The 20,090-nt window shown below is 47.7% G+C and overlaps 1 protein-coding gene across 2 annotated transcripts in view; it reads left to right on the forward strand.

Moving 5' to 3' along the window:
• The window catches only part of MIS18A (MIS18 kinetochore protein A), an 86,810-nt gene that overhangs the window by 45,984 nt on the left and 20,736 nt on the right, over nt 1–20,090 (forward strand). The window contains exon 7 of one of the 2 annotated variants that reach the window (XR_010729242.1): nt 8,441–8,525. The exons of the other annotated variant lie outside the window; for it this stretch is intronic. The gene's annotated coding sequence lies outside the window, so the exon portion shown is untranslated. Of the gene's footprint in view, nt 1–8,440; nt 8,526–20,090 lie in introns of those variants that run through there. 2 annotated transcript variants of the gene reach the window in all.

Here is a 20,090-nt window from a genome sequence, read left to right on the forward strand (position 1 = left end):
CAAACAAAAAAACCCTTAAAATTAATCGGCGAAGTCTATATCCTTTGTCATGGGTGGTTATGAAGCCTACTCATTTTGCTTTTTTTTTTTTTTTTTTTTTTTTTTTCATTTTTCTGAAGCTGGAAACGGGGAGAGACAGTCAGACAGACTCCCGCATGCGCCCGACCGGGATCCACCCGGCACGCCCACCATGGGGCGACGCTCTGCCCACCAGGGGGCGATGCTCTGCCCCTCTGGGGCGTCGCCATGTTGCGACCAGAGCCACTCTAGCGCCTGAGGCAGAGGCCACAGAGCCATCCCCAGCGCCCGGGCCATCTTTGCTCCAATGGAGCCTTAGCTGCGGGAGGGGAAGAGAGAGACAGAGAGGAAAGCGCGGCGGAGGGGTGGAGAAGCAAATGGGCGCTTCTCCTGTGTGCCCTGGCCGGGAATCGAACCCGGGTCCTCCGCACGCTAGGCCGACGCTCTACCGCTGAGCCAACCGGCCAGGGCTCATTTTGCTTTATGGTGTGCTAATGGCTGGGCGGAGGTTCCTTAAATGCCTAGAACCCGAGAAGCCCCCAGTCGTGAGCACACACCTTCCACACTCAGACAATAGTGTACCACGTTGCCTTAGTCCTCCGTCTGGCTTGCTCAGACCCTCAGTGTCAGTCAGCGCTGAAAGTACGAGGTCTCCTCTGGCCTCTCCTGGTTGTGACGCGGCTCTGTGCGTGTGTGTGGCTTTCTAGAATTCCGGAAATATCTCAGAGCTTCCCAAAGGTCTCTGTAAATAACTTGTTCTCCAAATTTTCCTTTTAAGCTTTTTGGTGGGTGTACTGTTTGTCCCAACTGCTATCTACCATCTCAGGCAGCCATGATGTGAAGCAACAGTTTCTGGTTGTTTTTGACAAACGTCCCTGGAGGAAAAGGCTGTTTGTATAATACTTGGAGAGCTCTGTGTCCTGTCACATACAGACAGTCTGGTTAGTGGGGTCTGTCAGGGAGTCCTAGGCGGTTCAAATACTGATTGTTCTGGATACGGGGCTTTGAAGTAATGCTGACCCTGTTATGCCCCCTACAGTGGCTGCCAGGCTGCTGGGTCTTACTACAGTTACCGGCTGTGGGTTTTCAAGAGCCTGCGTATCTGAGAGTAGGGGGCATAGAACTAGAGCCAGTTAAAATGCACAAAGCTTTGTTCTTACAAAGAATCAGCTTTTTCTTTTCTTTTTTTTTAATAAGTGCAGTCTGTAGTGTTATAAGCCTTTAGTTAATTTCTGCATTTCTGAAAAATTTGGTTCTGACCATTTTCAGCCAGTGTTTTCATTGTTTTCAGATAGGTGAGGAATTTCAGACATCTTTAGTCAATCAAGAATCCAAAATCTCGGAACTTCATCTTAGGATCTTATATTCCTCGTTATGGTCTAAATTTCATTATGCTATCTTGTTCTCCGTTGGTTCATGTGAGGTTACAAATCACGGAGAAACCTGTCATCCAAACCACTTACACTAAATTGTGTCTCTCAATTTTGGGTTCAAATATTTAGGTCACTCTAATCAGGAAACACAATCATCACAGGACAGAGAGGCAGGTGACTGATGGTGGAAACCCTGTAGGACAAAGGGCATAAGTACTGGGACAGCGGTTTACTTATATTCCAGCAAAGACAAGATACCAGAATGCACCCTGCTTCTGCTTTCCCTCTAGAGCTCCCCTGAGATGGCCACCAGCTGCCACACAGTCTCACTGAGGGTGACATATCCTGCCCTACCCTGGCTTAAGCCCTGGACCTTTCCCTAGGAGACATTAGCACATGGCCTGACCCACCACCCACCTCACACCCCTGTCCCACCTCTCCCCTTGCCTCCTGGCCCATCAGGGTCCCATTGCCTAGAAAATTGGCCTTGCTGGGAAGCCATCGACTTTCTCTTTCTCTTTTGGGAACAGCCAGTGGAGGAAGCGTTAATGGCCAGGCCAGAGCCAGGCACCGCTCCTAAATGTTGTCCGGTAATGTAATGCTGCCTCTGCAAGTTTGGGTGGAAAGTGATTCAGCTCAGACAGTGAGTGCCAGGGGAAGATGTCCCTCAGGCAGGATGGGAGGGACAGTGGGGCCAGCCTGGTGGCAGGCTGCTCATGGCCCTGGCTGTAACCCTGATTTGCAATATTTTTTTTAGAGGTTTTCAAATCACATTAGGCTCTGGCTGTTCCTGACTTGAGGAACAACATCAGAACTGCCAGGAGCTCCCCGTGGGGCCTCAGCAGGTAGCTCCTGTCAGCCCCTGGGAGCCAATGTTGGCTGCCTCCAGGCAGTGGCCTGCTTCCTTCCCCCACCTTCCCCGGCGGCTCTCATCTCATAGTCCCAGGTGTTCCCCCTCCATGTCCTGAACTCAGCTGCTAGACACAGGTCCGGGGTCTTCTCTGCTGTGACTAGATCCTGTCTAACCAACCATGGTTGCAACCCTGGCTTCACATTCAATCATCCAAGGCTGGAATTCCACTCTGGGCCCATTAAATCTGGGGTGGGAGCTGTGATTTTTGGATGAAGTGGTGACTGAAGCCATGAGCAGGTAAGTGACGTCCCACCTTTGCACAGCTGGTGAGTGGCAGAGCAGGGACTGGGCTCCGGGCACGCAGACTCCCGGCCCAGTGCCTCTTGCGCTGTTACTAATATTGCTATCATCGCTCTATGATGTCTGCATCCAGGTTTCCCAGCCTGCACTCCTTGGACTGTCAAGACTTTTATTCCTTTGACTCGATCCCTCCATCTGGGGAACATCGGGTGCTCACCAGATTGTTTGCGTCTGTGTATTAGAGGGTGGGGGAAAGAAAGGAAGAGAGAATAGCGGTGATTTCTTCCAGACTCCCTAAGGCAGGCTGAGTAATGGCCCCCAAATTCCCATGTCTTCATCCCCTAAATCTGATAATTCTCTTGGATTATCGAGGTGGAGCCAGCGTAACCACAGGGCCTTTATTAGAGGGAGCCAGGAGGGTCAGAGTCAGAGAAGAAAGGTGACCACAACAACAGAGGTCAGAGTGCTGTGGCCATGAGCCAAGGAAGGCAGGTGGCCTCTGGAAGCAGAAAAAAGCAAGGAACTTGACTATACCCTCGAGATTCTAGAAGGAACTGGTCCTGTCGACACTTGACTTCAGCTTAGGGAGGCTAATGTTGGACTTCTGACCTCGAGAATGTGAAGAGTTCCTGGTAATAGTCATAATGGCTCTTTTAGCTATTTTTATTTTTCAGTTAAAAAAATGAATACTTGAACCCTGGCTGGGTGGCTTAGTGGATAAAGCATCGTCCTGACAGGTCAAGGTCATGGGTTCAGTTCCCTGGTCAGGGTACATCAGAGAAGCAATCGAGTGTACAACTAAATGGAACAGCTAAGTGGAACAAGGAGTTGATTCTCTCTCTCTCCCTCTCTCAAATCATTAGAAAGAAATTTTAAGTTAATACTTGAATATGGTTCACATTTTAAAGGTATAAAAGGGGATATAATGCAAAGAGTCTCTCCCCCCACGCCCTTTTCCAGCCATTGATTATCCTCCCTAGACGGGGCTGCAGTTACCTGCAGTTTCTTGTGGATGCTTCCAAAGTGCTTTTGTGCACATAGCATGTATTTACCTAATTACACCTGGGGCAACAGTTGCATATTGTGCTCTGTGCTGTGCACTTTCCCTCTCTATTATCATGGCACTAATAATAATGTATCCTCCGTGCTGGTTCTTGTCTCTAAGGACAGCGTGGATTTCCTCCATACACATGTGACGTCCTCTAGTCCACCAGTCACTTAGTGATGCTGTGTGGGTTGTTTCCCACCTTCTGTTCCAGCTGTGCCGCAGTGACCATCCTGGTTATGTGTGTCTGTGACACATCCACAGGGTAAAATCCTGCCGGAGGGAGGGCTCCGCCCAAGGCCCTGGTGCCCACCACAGGGATTGTACCAATTTGCTTTCCCAGCAGCAAAGCTTGGAAGTATCTGTTTCCCAGCCCCTGGCCGCACAGAGTCATTTGACTTGACCTCCTCTAACAGCTTGACAGGTAAAAACTTGGAGGCTGTAATCAACTCTGAAAATGGAGCTGGGGAAGAACAGAGTCCAAGCCTGGATGGGTCCTGTCCTGTGTCCTTGAGCAGCTGCCTGCGGGGGGCCTATGAACCCAGACCAGCGCCCCTTCCCCCGACCCTCAGCTGCCCCAGAGGAGCAGGTACAGGAGCTGGGCTCCTCCAGCTGCTTCCTTAGTGGCGTGCTTTATGGATGAATGAACTTAGGGTCGTTTGGGGACAGCACAGTAGCAGTGAGCTGCGGGAAGTGAAAAGATGGAGGCATGACTGCACTTTCAGGACAGATTAGACTCAGGCCTTCTGATTGCTGAGCGCTTGACATGTCTCAGGCCTCTCCTTGTAATCCGGATAACAACTTTATATAAGGGGAGCCCGGCCTCGAGCCAACACCGCACCCTGTGGCGGCCTCGAATGCTGTCCTCCCCTCTCCTCTTGGACTCTGCCTCCCCTCTGAAGGTTATCTCACAAGTAGTGAGGTCAGCTCACACTTACTCTGGTTAAAAGTCATTTCAGACTTTCCTTCTCCCCAAAGCTTTTATTCACCCAGTAGTTCCCTAAATGTTCCTGTTATGCTAAAATCAAGAGTGTTTGTGTGTGGGTGGCAGAGTGCAGCCTGGGGAGTCTTTGTGGGTAATGGGAACGGTGATTGGGAAGTCTTGGATCTTATCCTGTATTTAGTCTCTGAAAAATTCCAGGTGACTCTCTCAGTGTAGATTGGGCAGGATCATATTTTTTGGTGACATTCTTTGGGCATAGTATCCTGGTCATCCTTTTCCTCTTTCTGTTTTGCTGATGAAGTATGCACTATTATGAAGGCCATCCAAAAAATGTCTGGTCAGTGAGAGAAAATAGGAAACTCTCAAAAAGAGAAGTTTCAAACCCTCTGTCCAAAGTCGTTCCTCTCCTAACACCCCCATCACGGACTGTGCTGGGATTTCCCTGAGCGTAGCTCAGACGTGGGGACGGTGCTGAGTTTGCCTGTTTCTTGGGCATCTTGCAAACAGGGTCTTAGGGAGGTGGTGGCATTTCCAAAAACAGACCCTGTCATTTGGAAACAGTTCCTGGGGTGTCAGTTAAAAATCTATCTGGCAGGGGGTGCAGGTCAAATCCTGATTGACCTGAGGAAGAGGAAGAAGAGAGAGGTGTGATTTGGTGAAGTTGTAGAACAATCCCTCCCCCTTCATTTTCTCCAAATAAATGTCCTGCTGGGTAGCTGGCTTGTGTGGGCTGCCCGCAAGCTGGATAGAGACGGCACAGCAGATTGTGAGTGAATACAAGTCACCTTGAAGGGACGAACAGTCCCTCTTGTTTTAATGGCTCTATTAAAAATGCGTAGGCCATATTCATCTTCTCCCATGAACCATGAAGCTGTTAGCCCTCTAAATTATCAAAAAAAAAATCTCTGTCCTCCCAAACTTTGTTCTAATTGAACAATGAAATTCATTTGTAAGGGACCTTTGTGCTCATGACATCATAGTGCCACTGTGCAGTGTACAGTTGGGGGGGGCGAGTGCACAGCCTGTTAACTTTCAATGACACCATTCGATGGGACGTGTCAGCCTGAAGGCCTTCTGAGCTCTGTGTCAAAGATGTGTGAACACAGTGAGGCAGCTCACAAAATAAACATAAAAGGCAAATAAAGAAGAAGGTCTCCCTCTCTAGGTATTCAAGGGCAAGAATCAAAACAACACCCAGGCCCTGATGGATTGGTTCAGTGGTATAGTGTCAGCTGGCATGTGATGTTCCGGTTTGATTCCCAGTCAGGACACACAGTAGAAGTGACCATCTGCTTCTCCTCCCCTCTCCCTTCTCTCTCTCTCTCTCTCTCTCTCACTCTCTCTATCTCTCTTTTCTCTTCCCACAGCCAGGGCTCGATTGGTTCAAGCGCATTGGCCCCAGGCTCTGAGGATGGCTTCGTGGAGCCTCTGCCTCAGGTGCTAAAAGTAGCTCGGTTGCAAGAATAGGCCCAGATGGGCAGAACATGGGCCCCAGAGGGGCGTTGCCAGGTGGATCACAGTTGGGGAGCATGTGGAAGTCTATTTCCCCTCCTCTTACTTGAAAAAGAAGGAAACAGCAACAACACCAAGAGTCTTCTTTTTAGTTTATTAATTGTTTTTGTCCCTAAAATGTTGAAGCCAGTTAAAAATAATCTCCAACATTGGTGAGGTGTAAGGATACTTATAAGGGTATTACTACTGTTAATAACAATGAACACCATGGTTCTTACTGTGAGTAAGGACATTTTTATTTTTAGTATTTTTAAAAAGATTTTAAAATAGGAGAGGGGGTGGGGAGCAAGAAATATCAACTCATAGTTGCTTCACTTTAGTTGTTCACTGCTTGCTTTGTATATGCCTTGACCGAGCAAGCCTAGTGCTTCAAACTGGTGACCTCAGTGTTCTAGATCAATGCTGTATCACCGCACCACCTCAGACCAGGCAGAGCTAGGACTTTTTTTAAAAAAAAGTTTTTAAAAATAACAACTCATTTAGTTCTCATGGAAATTTTGTGAGGTGGATAGTATTAATACATCCATCACAAGCTTGAAGAAACTGAAGCATGAAGAGTCAGGGGCTCTGGCTGGTTGGCTCACCAGCAGAGCATTGGCCCAGTGTGTGGAAGTCCCGGTTTAGTTCCCAGCCAGGGCACACAGGAGAAACGCCCATCTGCTTCTCCACCCCCCTCCTCATCTCTCTCTCTCTCTCTTCCCTTCTTTTTTTTATTTTTTTATTATTTTTTTATTATTATTTTTTACAGGGACAGAGAGAGAGTCAGAGAGAGGGATAGATAGGGACAGACAGACAGGAATGGAGAGAGATGAGAAGCATCAATCATTAGTTTTCTGTTGGGACTCTTTAGTTGTTCATTGATTGCTCTCTCATATGTGCCTTGACCATGGGCCTTCAGCAGACTGAGTAACCCCTTGCTCGAGCCAGAGACCTTGGGTCCAAGCTGGTGAGCTTTTTTTTTTGGCTCAAGCCAGATGAGCCCGCGCTCAAGCTGGCAACCTTGGGGTCTCGAACTTGGGTCCTTCCGCATCCCAGTCCGATGCTCTATTCACTGTGCCATCACCTGGTCAGGCTCTCTCTCTTCCCTTCTTGCAGCCATGGCTCAGTTGGAGCAAGTTGGAACCTGGGCACTGAGGATGGCTCCATGGCCTCACCTCAGGTGCTGAAATAGCTCAGTTGCCTAGCAACAGAGCAGCAGCCCTAGATGGGTGGAGCATCACCCAGTAGCGGACTTGCTGGTGGATCCCGGTTGAGGCACATGTGTGAGTCTGTCTATGCCTCCCTGCCTCTCACATAATAATAATAATAATAATAATAATAATAATAATAATAAAAGGAGAGCCCAGGGCTGCCTAAGGTCACAGAGTTAAGAATGCTCTGTTGGGTGCCAGTGTTCCCAGCAGAGTGGTTGGAGCAGCTCAACACTCAATTGCAAAGTCTGGGACTTTGCGGAAACCCATTTGGTGTTTGCAGAAGCCTGTGTCGCTGCTGTAGCGTCTCCTAAGGCTGAAAGAAGCTGAGAGTGAACTCGGTGAGGGTCAGACACCACCATCCCCTCTTCTAAAGCCTTGGGCTCATTAGGCAACTTCTCTGAGTTTTGATTCCTTTGCCTTAACAATAGGGGTGATGTCACCTACCCTACAGAGAGTGTAAGAGATTAGGCACAGGCAAGCCCTTTGCTAACTGTAGCATCCCAGGCATGGTGCTAGAGCTCAGACTCAGCCTCTTCTCCTCTGGGACTGTGTTAATCAAGCTAGCACATTTGAAGACGAAAGGTCTCAAAGGGTCCATTTGAACTGTTACCATCACAAGACTAAATAAATTTTGGCAAGTTGTCCCTAAAATGCTTTAACATATGCTAAGCGCTCTGCGTGAACAGTTAGTTTCCCTCTGTCTCTAGGAACCCATCCAGTTTTCAACATGCTTTGATTCTACTTTTCTTTCCATGTGTATTATTATCGAGGGGGTTCCATTAAAGACAAGAAACTCTTAAAGTCACACTGTATGCAATGACTTTCCCTTTAGAGGGGCTGCCTGGCTAAATAAAATGTCTCCTTCTCGACCCAGAGCTAAGCAAGGATTTTGCCTTTAAGCACCTACGTTTCTGCCTCAGCAGAGAATCTGAGTGGAAAACTTGCCACCCGCAGCCATTTCAAACAGGGGAGTCAGCCCCTGGCTGGGCGCCATGGCCTCCCCCCAATGGGGGGGCCTGAGGCTAGGAGACGATGCAAGAGCTCAGTCCAGCCCACAGGATGAACACAGCATGTTGTTGTTAACATGCTACCTCCTGCCAACAAAATTTAGAGGTGACTTAGAATGTCATACAAATTTATGCTGAGTTGTGCAAAGGAGCGAGGTGGAAGTTCATACAAAGTGACGGTCCTTTGACTTTCCAGGTTACAGAACTCCTGAGGACCCAATCAAAGCAAAGAACTCTCCAGAAGAATGCACATGCACAGAAAATTCTGTGCACAATTGCAAGAGCCCCCAGGTGAAGAATCCCTGACAGGGAGGAGAAGGGAAATACAACGAGACCTCAACTAATAGGTCTTCTGTTAGGGCCTTGAACTTAGTCCTGGACTCTGAGCCACATGCAGGACTGGCTACAGAGTCAGCAAATTCAGTGCCAGATGAACACGGCAAAGAGGCCCCTCGCTCGCAGAGAATTGAGACACAGCATTGAAACAGGACAACATTGAACCGTCACAGTCCTGCTCGGGCCACTTGCCTGGGAAGCTGGCGCTGGACACAGGAGACAAGAGGCCAGGGGGGCTCCTCTGGTCTGTGTTTGAAGCTCTAGCCTTGTAAATTGTAATGTCCTGCACTGGGAGATGTTTGGTGAACTTGGCATCATAATTTTCTTTCTTGTCTATTTTCTTTTTCTTTATTTTTTATTAAATTTATTGGGGGTGACAATGGTTAATAAAATTATATAGGTTTCAGGTGTACAATTTTATAATGCATCATATCTGTACATTGTATTGTGTGTTCACCACCCCAAGTCAAGTCTCCTTCCATCACCATTTATCCCCCTCTACCCTCCTCCAGCTCCCCACCCTCTTTCCTTCTGGTAATGCCCGTACTGTTATCTGTGTCTATGAGTTTTTGTTGGGGTTTTTTTTTTTTGCTTAATCTTTTCACCTTTTTCACCCTGTTCCCCAATACTCCTCCCTTATGACAGATGTCAGTCTGTTCTCTGTATCCATGAATTATTTCTATTTTGTTAGTTTATTTTGTTCTTTAGATTCCACATAGGAGTGAAATCATATGGTACTTGTCTTTCTCTGACTCAAAAAAGGTAAGATTTCCTTATTTTTTATGGCTGCGTAGTAAAGGTACCACAGCTTTCTTATCCACTCATCTACTGATGGGCACTTGGGATGCTTCTAAATCTTGGCTGTTATAAACAACACTACAGGGAACACAGGGGTGTATATATTCTTTCAAAATACTGTATTGGGTTTCTTCAGATAAATTCCCAGAAGTGAAATCACTAGATCATAAGGCAGTTCCATTTTTAATTTTTAATTGAACTCCATACTACTTTCCACAGTGGCTGTACCAGTCTACATTCCCACCAGCAGTGCAGGAGGGTTCCCTTTTCTCCACATCCTCACCAATACTTGTTTGTTGATTTATTGATGATAGCCTTTCTGACAGGTGTGAGGAGATATCTCATTGTGGTTTCAACTTTCTTTTCTCTGATGACTAAGGACATTGAGCATTTTTTCATGTCTATTGGACATCTGTGTGTCCTCTTTGGAGAACTGTGTTCAATTCCTCTGCCCATTTTTTATTTGGATTGTTTTGCTGATGTTGAGTTTTATAAGTTCTTTATAAATTTTAGATATTAACCCCTTGTCAGATGTATAATTGGCAAATATGTTCTCCCAATCAGTGGGTTGTGTTTTTTTTCTTTTTATTTTTTTTCTTTTCATTTTGTTGATGGTTTCCTTTGCTGTGCAAAAACTTTAGTTTGATGTAGTCCCATTTGTTTATTTATTTTTTGTTTCCTTTGCCTGAAGAGATATATCAGAAAGAATATTGCTCCAAGAATGTCTGAAATTTTACTGCCTATGTTTTCTTCTAGGATTTTTATGATTTCTAGTCTAACATTTAAATCTTTATTCCATTTTGAGTTTATTCTTGTATATGGTGTAAGAAGGTGGTCTAATTTCATTTTTTTTTGCACATATCTGTTCAATTTTCCCAACACCATTAATTGAATAGACTATCTTTACTCCACTGTGTGTTCTTCCATCCTTTGTCAAGTTTATTGACTATAAAGGCGTGGGTTTATTTCTGGGCTCTCTATTCTGTTCCATTGATCTATATGTCTGTTCTTATGCCAGTACCAGGCTGTTTTGATTACTGTGGCCTAGTAGTATAGTTTGATATCAGAGCATTATTTCTCCAACTTTGCTCAAGATTTCTCTGGCTCTTCAGGGTCTTTTGTAGTGCTGAATAAATTTCTGGAATGTTTGCTCTAGTTCTGTGAAATATGCCATTGGTATCTTGATAGGAATTACATTGATTCTATAGATTGCTTCGGGTAGTCTGGACATTTTAATGATGTTAATTCTTCCTACTCATGAACATAGTACATGTTTCCACTTATTTGTATCTTCTTCAATTTCTGTATTCAGTGCCTTATAATATACCAAGTACAGGTCTGTTACATCCTTGGTTCAATTTATTCCTAGGTATTTTATTATATTTTTGAAACAATTGTGAATGGGATTGTTTTTTCAGTTTCCCTTTCTGATAGTTCATTATTGGTGCATAAAAATGCAACTGATTTCTGAATATTTATTTTGTACCCTGCTACTTTACTGAATTCATTTATCAGTTCTAGTAGTTTTTTGGTGGAATCTTTATGGTTTCTTGTATCTTGTCATCTGCTCATATTTTTTCTTTTTTTTTTTTTCTTTTTTTTTTTTTCTGAAGCTGGAAATGGAGAGAGACAGTCAGACAGACTCCCGCATGCGCCCAACCGGGTTCCACCCGGCACGCCCACCAGGGGCGATGCTCTGCCCACCAGGGGGCGATGCTCTGCCCCTCCGGGGCGTCGCTCTGCCACGACCAGAGCCACTCTAGCACCTGGAGCAGAGGCCAAGGAGCCATCCCCAGCGCGCGGGCCATCTTTGCTCCAACAGAGCCTTGGTTGCAGGAGGGGAAGAGAGAGACAGAGAGGAAGGAGGGGGTGGGGGGTGGAGAAGCAAATGGGCGCTTCTCCTATGTGCCCTGGCCGGGAATCAAACCTGGGTCCCCCGCACGCCAGGCCAACGCTCTACCGCTGAGCCAACCGGCCAGGGCCATATTTTTTCTTTAAACTTCAACACCATCTTCATATTTATGGTAGATAAGCCAAAAAGAAAAGAAAAGAAACTTAAGTCCAACAAAAGCCCATCTGTTTCCCTACCTAACGCTAATGTTGAACTGTTAGCAAGAGAGGCAGCGACTCGATTCCCTCCGCAGTGGACATTGCTGGACAGGTCAGCAGAAGCACAACGTTCAGCAGCATGCCAACTGTCCCTGCAAGGGCTCTCTGCCAGGTCAGCGGTGTCTGAGATGTGTCACCTCCAAAATCGGATGCTTATGAAATATCACCATTTTATCACAGTATCACATGCACATGGTGTGAAAAAATATTAACATTCCCCAATGACGGATATGCAAAAGCAGCTGTTGGTTAACCTCCTCCCCTCTCCCCTGGGCCCCTTGTTTCGGAACTTCCCGGTCCTCAGCTGTTTCTTGTGGCATTTGCCGTCGTCTTTCTTGAGATGCTAATCTGCAATTTTTTGGATGTGTCACTTTTCATTGTGATCTGTTGACTTCTGAAAGTAGACATTTATTATTTATGGAGTCTCGGTATTTTTTTTGAACACTCCCCTGTTCTGGTCATTTCCTGGTTTCCTAAGATAGAAGTCATAAAAATCTGCATTCTTTGCCTTCCTTGCAGCTGGGGTGCAGGAACGTGATTTAGAGTTCATCAGTCTGACGCACTGTTTGAGCTTTGATTCTGTTTTGGGTGTATGAGGAAAGGGACGGGGGAGGAGCCATGTGAGGGGCAGAGGCTCCGATGCCTGGTCCCAGGTGTCAGTGATGTCATGAGCTGGCTGCAGCATGGGACAGGGCACTGAAGATGTGGGGTATCCACAGGGCAGCCCCAGTGTCTCAAATACAGTTCCAGGTGGCTCTGGAACACTACCCGATTTGATAGCCTCATTTCCTGCATGAACAAGCCAGAATGGAGCCTGTTTTTTGCAACTGGGAGCTTTGACTTGCGCTCTGGGGGGATGAGGTGATGGTTCTCTCACCCTGCTGCCCGTTTCTGATCCTGGTCTGCCCCATCATTGTTTCTGTTCAGATCCGTCTTCAGTGTTTACACAGTCAGGACCCTGTGAATGCTGTTTACTGCAGGGCCAGCACATCTCTTTCCAGTTTACATTTCTAGTCTATTAATTTTGTGTTTTGAGTTTCTTAATGTTGTCTTTCATCTTTATTTGGAGGATACTTTTAAAACTTTCTATTACATAAAAATAAATTTCCCCCCAGAAAACAGAATAGAGGTTCCTAAAAAAATAGAGCCCTGGCTGGTTGGCTCAGCGGTAGAGCATCGGCCTGGCGTGCGGAGGACCCGGGTTCGATTCCCGGCCAGGGCACATAGGAGAAGCGCCCATTTGCTTCTCCACCCCGCCCCCTCCTTCTTCTCTGTCTCTCTCTTCCCCTCCCGCAGCCAAGGCTCCATTGGAGCAAAGATGGCCCGGGTGCTGGGGATGGCTCCTTGGCCTCTGCCCCAGGCGCTAGAGTGACTCTGGTCGCGGCAGAGCGACGCCCCAGAGGGGCAGAGCATCGCCCCCTGGTGGGCAGAGCATCGCCCCCTGGTGGGCAGAGCATTGCCCCTGGTGGGCGTGCCGGGTGGATCTCGGTCGGGCGCATGCGGGAGTCTGTCTGACTGTCTCTCCCCGTTTCCAGCTTTGGAAAAATACAAAAAGAAAAAAAAAAAAAGAATTATCATGTGATCCAGAAATTTAACTTCTAGGATATACCCTAAAGGCCTGAAAGCAGGGTCTTAAAGAGATCTATGTGCTCACATCCCTAGCAGCCTTGTTCGCAGTGGCCAGGAGGCGGGAGCAACTCAGCGGCCCACTGGTGGTTGGATGGACAGGGAACTGTGGTCTTTGCACACAATGGCATAGCATTCAGACTTAAAAAGGGAAAAAAGTCTGACACATGCCACACAAGGGATGAACCTTGACATTGTGCTGAGTGAGATAAGACAGTCACAAAAGGACAAATGCTGTGTGACTCCATTTATATGAAGTTCTCAGAGCAATCAAATTCCCAGACGTGGAAAGCAGGATGGTGGGCGCCAGGGGTCCAGGGCAGTGCAGAGTGAGGTGTTACTACTGTGTAACACAAGGACAGGTTCAGTTTTATAAAACTAAAAGAGTTTTGGAGATAGGCAGAAATCATGGTTATACAACAATGTAAATGTACTTAGTGTGTCCAACTGTACACCAGGAAAGATTAAGATGGTAAATTTTATGTTACGTGTATTTTACCACAATTTAAAATTTTTCCAAGAGTGCTTTTTATTCTCTAATTGTGTTAAAAAACATCTTGCATTTATTTATTAAATAAAAAATCTTGTCATTTTTCTTTTTTTAATTGATTTTAATTTACTGTGTTTCCATAGATTCTAGTGTCTCCCCAAATGCATCCCCTCCCCCGTATTCCCCTCAACATCTCCTTTGCCCCCCTCCCCATAGTTGTCATTTTTCTGAGGAATGATTTATTCCCATTGAAGTTTTTTCTTAATTTTTTAATTGAACTTATTGGGTGACATGAGTCAATAAAATCAAACAGGTTTCAGGTGCATGATCCTACGATGCATCATTTATCTCTCCTCTACCCTCTTTCTATTCCCCCCACCTCCTTTCCCTCCTGCATTGAAGATTTTTAAATCCTTTCCATTGAAATTAAAAAAAAAATTGTTTCCAACAGTATCTCTAGCAGTCGAGGTTTCCTTACCAGTGGTTTGCTTGGGTATTTGTCTCTAATTGAGGGCTGTCCTGGAGTATCAGGTAATACTCTGCCTTAGACCATCTTTGAGCGAGGTTATGCAAACCTGCGTGGAAATTCTCTGTGTTGGGGGGTGTTGGATAGGTGGGTTTTGCTGTACTTTGAGTGAGGGGACAATGAAGCAGCCTTTCCAATCATGGATCCCAAGTGTTGCTGTCCAGAACTCTTTATTCTGATGCTCTTCAGAATCTTGAGAAAAGTTTGATTGCCTTCCAGGGTTCTGAGGGGGTGGGGTACAAGGACTCCACCATGTTGTAAAATCGGCATTTGCTCCATTCCCATGTTTTCAACCCTGTTCTCCATTTACATCCTGCTTGCTCAGTTCCTTGAGTTGGGATTTTTTTGAGACAGTTCCACACTGGCTCCCGGGGGTTTCCAGGGGCCTACCTGTCCCCAGAAGTAGCTGTCTCAATAGCACCTGGTTGGTGTCTTCTGTGGTTTCTCTGTCTCACTTGCCCACTTCTCTACCCAGGTTCTCTGGGATCAAATAAACTAAACTAGAATGAACTAGAATCTCTGCCTCGGGGTAGGCTCTGAGGCAACCCAAACCAAGACAGTGAGATTTTGGCAAAGGTCACTGAGGTCATGAAAACTGCTGGGCCCAGAAGTATTTGTGTGCCCTTTCCAGGGCAATTTCAGGCAGTGGTTCTTGCTGGACCATCATGGTGGGCTTCTGACGTCAGTGTTTGGGGTGGTGAGAGGGGTGTTCTTCTCCACCACTTTCTATGATCCCGACCCTATGTGGCCAACTGAGAAGGAGGCATGGGCGACACCCCGGTGGGCAGACATCCTGATGAGGGTTGTTCCAGGCATCTGAAAGATCTGGCCATGACATGCAAGAACAGGGAGAGGACACCCCCCAGCTCTATAGTTGATGGCCGACTAAAATGTTTACTGTCTCTAGTGAGCTATGCGGGGCTCACCTTAGAGAGCCACCTTCTTGGTGCTTTGGCTCCCCGACCTGCTGAGGGCCATCACGGGGACAGGAGTGTTCCAGGAAGCCAACACAATGACCTGAGTTCTTAGCATTTTTCACAAGAAACCCTTGAGAAACAGAGCTAGACCACATGTTTCTCATTTCTAAAGAAAGAGCCCTGATTGAAGGTATTCTGCCTCATGGACAGAGAAGTGTTGAGAAGCTAGTGAGACCAAGAATCGTGAGGTCAGGCGCAATCAAAACCACAATTAGAATATTCTGCACTATGTGAAGGCAGGTTGTTCCGTAGAGGTTGGCCACCTGCTATCTGAGAACCAAACCTGGCCCAGGGCCCATATTTGTAAACTGCGTTCATCATACCTGTTTGTTTACACAACATCTGTGGCCGTGTTTTTTCTACCGTGATGTAGTGGACTAGTTGTGACAGAGGTTGATGGCCTGCAATGCTTAGATATTTACTATCTGGACCTTTACAGAAAATGTTTGCTGACCCCCACCTTAGGTGACCACCGAGTGTCCCCCCAAAGATGCCCCTCGGGAAACACATCCTTCGGCCTTCCTTGCCCCATCCTCTGCAGGGCCAGTCCACCCACTTCCATTCCCGGACCAGTGCTTCTCAGACTTTAATGTGCATCAGTGGGCAGTTGGGTTTAGGAAACACAGGTTCTGTCTCAGAACCTCTGAGATGATGCCCGAGGAGTGCTGCTGCTGGTCTGAGGACCGCTTTTTAAAAAGCAAAGGTTCTAGAAGATGAAATTTTTTATACAAGGACAAGCAACTTCTTATCAGTGCTCCCCATTGTTTGGCATTGTCAGGGAATACCACCTCCTTTCTGCCTCCTTCCTTCCGTCACACACACACACACACACACACACACACACACCCTCACACCCTCAGTACAGGAGTGTGGGATCACTGCCTCCCCTTTTCAATGAGTTCTGGGCGCAGTTTCAACAGTTAAAAAGCGGTGATGCCGACGGCAGGCGAGATGCCAGAACTCTAACGAGCCTCCTTTTTATATTTAGCTTGCTATTAGATAATGCTCGGCACCTGTTCACGAGACTGATCTGTTTTTAATCTTGTGCTGCACTTTCTTAGACATGTGGCTGTGGAGACGTGTTTCACTGCGTGAGAAAGGAAGGGAGGCCAAGTAAAATAGCCGTGTCTTTGGAATTAGAAGCACAGGGAACTAAAAACAGCCGAGGCCTGATGTGGGCCAGCCGCGAGGTGCTGGTGGAGAGGGCAGCTCTGTGGCTAGAACCCGCCCTGGGACCGGGCCTGGTGGCTGTCCTTCCTGTGACTTACAGCCACAGTGACCCTTTGAGCTGAGTGTTCCGCCCTTGGAGTGAAAAGGGGGGAGAGGACAGAGAAACTCTGCTCGGCTGGGCTTTCATCTGACAGCGGGCAGACGGTTTTTTACAGAAGTGATCTAAATATTTCTACTTTTGATTTGGTTATATCATTTGGGTGAAGTCACCCAAAATACAGTCTCAGCCTTTGGGATTCAGAGACCTTTTCTCAGATGCTGCAAACGAACCAGACACATTAAGTCCATTTAAAACCTTTCTCCTTGGGTCCTTGGACTGGACTCTGGCGGTGACTGGGACTGACCGAAAGACGGGCAGCTGATGTCCAGCAAACGTCCACATGTTAGCTGCAGGTGGGCGGGTCAGAAAGAGGGAGCAAAGACTGGGTGTTCAGAGAAAGCTGGAGTCGGTTGTGGTTTTAGGTTGTCAGGTCACTGTGCCTTCTTAAATGAGGACTTCTCCATCCTCACTGTCCCGAAATGCTTTGCAACTTTTTTCACCTACGAGAGGAAGTGCAGTGCTGAGTGACGATGCTTCCAGTTTATTTTCATTTTTCAACATTGGGTTATAGACAGAGGCAAGGCTGCTGTCACAAGCTCCTGGGACAGAGGCCCTGTGTCTTGGAGTCTGACTTTGGATTTCCTGTCAATACGTGGACTAAGGATTTCTGCTACTAGGGTGTCCACCCTGAGAGAACAAAGGTTGGACTCTGAACTGGCCCTAGGGAAGGGCATCAGGGGATGCTCGTCCCCAAGCCAACGTGTCTCCAGTGCATGGCCTCGCACCCCAGTACCCTCCACTGTTTGCTGTGCTGGGACCACACGTGACACCCTGGGCAGCCACGTCCCCAGCTGCTCTGACCAGGGCACTTTCCAGCACATCATGGGAAGGGATTAGAACTTAACCCTGAAGCCACATGTTGGGTTGTTGAGGGAGTTGTGTCTCTGCCACACAGTGAACCTGTATTAGTTTATTCCACAGGGTAGGCTCGGTTCTTCTCAGAGTCTTTTTTTGAATCCTGCTGCTCTGGGGTTGAGATGGTATAGGAGACAGGTCTCTGCCCTGGATAGTGTGGCCTGCTTCTTGTGCGTGAGCATGCCAGAAACAGACAACACTCTGTCGTGGACTTCAGGTTTAAGCGGTAGACTGGTCCGCATTCTCCCGAGGAACAGGACTGATAGGGTATAGAAGAGGTTTATTTAAGGACTTGGCTCGTGTGATTGTGGAGGTGGAGGAGCACTGGGGTCCGCCCTCTGTGAACTGGAGGCCCAGGAGAGCTGATGGCGTTGTTCCAGTTCAAGTTCTCCGAAGGCAGGATACCAACTCCCGGCTCGAAGACAGTCGGGCGGAGTGTGTGTGCCCCCTTGCTCTGCCGTCTTCTGTCCAGGCCATCGATGGCCTGCGTGAGACCACCTGTGCTGGGAGGGCAGTCTCCTTCACTCACTGCGCTGGGAGGGCAGTCTCCTTCACTCACTGCGCTGGGAGGGCAGTCTCCTTCACTCACTGCGCTGGGAGGGCAGTCTCCTTCACTCACTGCACTGATTCAAATGCTAATCTCATCCCAAAACACAGACACACCAGAATAATATTTGACCAAATATCTGGGCACCCCCCATGGTTCAGGCAAGTTGACACACAGAATTAGCCATCACAGGTGGACTAGAATCTTGAAGCTCCCCCTTTTTCCCTCTTTTCCTCCAGGCTTCTCTGGAGCACAAAGCCCATGATTAAAAAGAAATATGGCCACGATATCCCCATGTACAGAGAGAAACCTTCTTGAGTGTTTTTCCAGGGAAGTTCCAGAGAGGACCCTAATTGGTGTGGTTTGGGTCAAAGACCCCTCCCTGAAAAGCTAGAATTGTCACCCAATTTTTCCTCCCTCCCTCCCTCCCTCCCTCCCTCCCTCCCTCCCTCCCTCCCTCCCTCTCTCCCTCCCTCCCTTCTTTCTTTCCCATGTCTATCATCTATCATGTCAAGAACAAATTGCTTGAACTTTGATAAAACAGGATGAGATAATTTCCCTTCAGGCCAAAACACATGAGTTTCTTCTCACCTTGCTGCTACGGGATCCAGCTGTGGATTTCCCACGCCAATCTGCAGGGGCTGGAAACATGCACAGATGCAAAGCTTTGCTATGAGCTCTTCAGACCTTTAGTACTTATCACAGAGGACAGACAGCACGCCTGGCCCTCCCATCCCCCTCCCTTACTGCGCTGACTGGCCCTGGTGGAGACTCCCGGGCAGAGATGTCCAAGGGGACCTTTCAGTTTATGTTAACACAAAACAACACACAATAAAAACCCAAGACAGATTCTGGGCACAGAACCTTTGCCGTCTCCCCTCATTTTTCATAAAAGCCAAGCTGGCCCTTGTGTTTTCTCACATGCCCGCCAGCAGCCCTTGATGTGGATTTAATCTGACTTAATCAGGTAGGCAGACAAGGGATGGGGTGGGGGCCACCTGGAAGCCAGGCCAGTTGTCTGCTTCATGGCTCCTCATAGCTCTGGAAGCCATGACTGGTAACGACCTCAGGCTGCCCAGGTGGGCTGACAGGTGACTGCTCCTCCCTGTCAAGGGGCTCCTCCTGTGAATGGGTTATTCAGAGGAAATTGCAAGTTTGGACTAAAGAAGGAGGGAGCAGTTTGGAGGCACCCGAGATGGGGATGGAGAAAGATTGGACAGCTGGGGGTAGGGAGTGACCAGGGCAAGAGGCCAAGAAGGGGAATCATGTAAGCCCACCTGAGCCCATAGCAGAGCCGGATGACAGAGTGGGGAGTGGCTAGTCTCTGTCCTTCTTCCTTGGCTCCAGGGTGGCTTCAGTGCCCTGGGGATCCAGGAACTCCCAGCAGAACCAGATAAGCTCTAGTGTGGGGAGGCAGACGTGCACACGATCGAGTTCCCACCTTCAAAAGGCACACAGGCTGGGGGTGAGGGGCTGGACACTGATTAGAGATCCAACACGTAAGGGGCCTTGCCCCTTCTCTCTCTACTTCTGTTTTATTTTCAGGGGAACCTGTGTGCCTTGTAAGACCGGGGCACACAGGGGGTGTGTTTATGGCACGTGGGACTCAGTTTTTCAGGTTCAGTAAGACTTGCGGTAGCAGAAGGGCCTCTGAATGCCCAGGAGCCGGAGGAGGTAGAAGGAATGGATGCAGAATTTCTAGGTTGAGCTGAAAGATTATGGGGAAAAAACCTATTTTCATGGCTTCTCTACCTGTTTCTTACCCCTGTGCATTGAGGCCAAAGTTGTCCAGTGGTTGTCACACACCATCTGTTCTTTAGTGATGGTGTTACACCTCTGGTTGGTTCACTTCTCAGAGAATGTGGTCCACCACTTAGGAAGCTTTGGACCTGGGAAAATGAAAGCAGTGAAGGGACCTATTTTGAGTGCCTTGTTAAGTTGTGGTCTTTTTAGACTTGGAGGCTTTGGACTTTTATCACCCCCTAACAAATGTCTGCAAAATTTTGTGAGTAGTTGGGCATAGACATTGCCCGGGAGGAGGGGCTGTAAAGGTCACCAAATGCTCAGGGATGTCCATCACTAATGCTCACCACCAACTGTCAGACCAAGAACCAAGGGTGGGAAGCAGAGATAACTAGGCGTCTTCCACTTCTCGTTGTTTTCTCAGTAGAGAGAGGTGGGTAGCAGCTGTAAGCCGACATCGTGTTGCCCGCAGCTGCAGTGGTCACGCCTCCAGCAGGGAAGAGGAAGAT

This window comes from Saccopteryx bilineata, chromosome 2 (genome assembly GCF_036850765.1).
Source record: "Saccopteryx bilineata isolate mSacBil1 chromosome 2, mSacBil1_pri_phased_curated, whole genome shotgun sequence".
In the NCBI taxonomy this organism is placed as follows: domain Eukaryota; kingdom Metazoa; phylum Chordata; class Mammalia; order Chiroptera; family Emballonuridae; genus Saccopteryx; species Saccopteryx bilineata.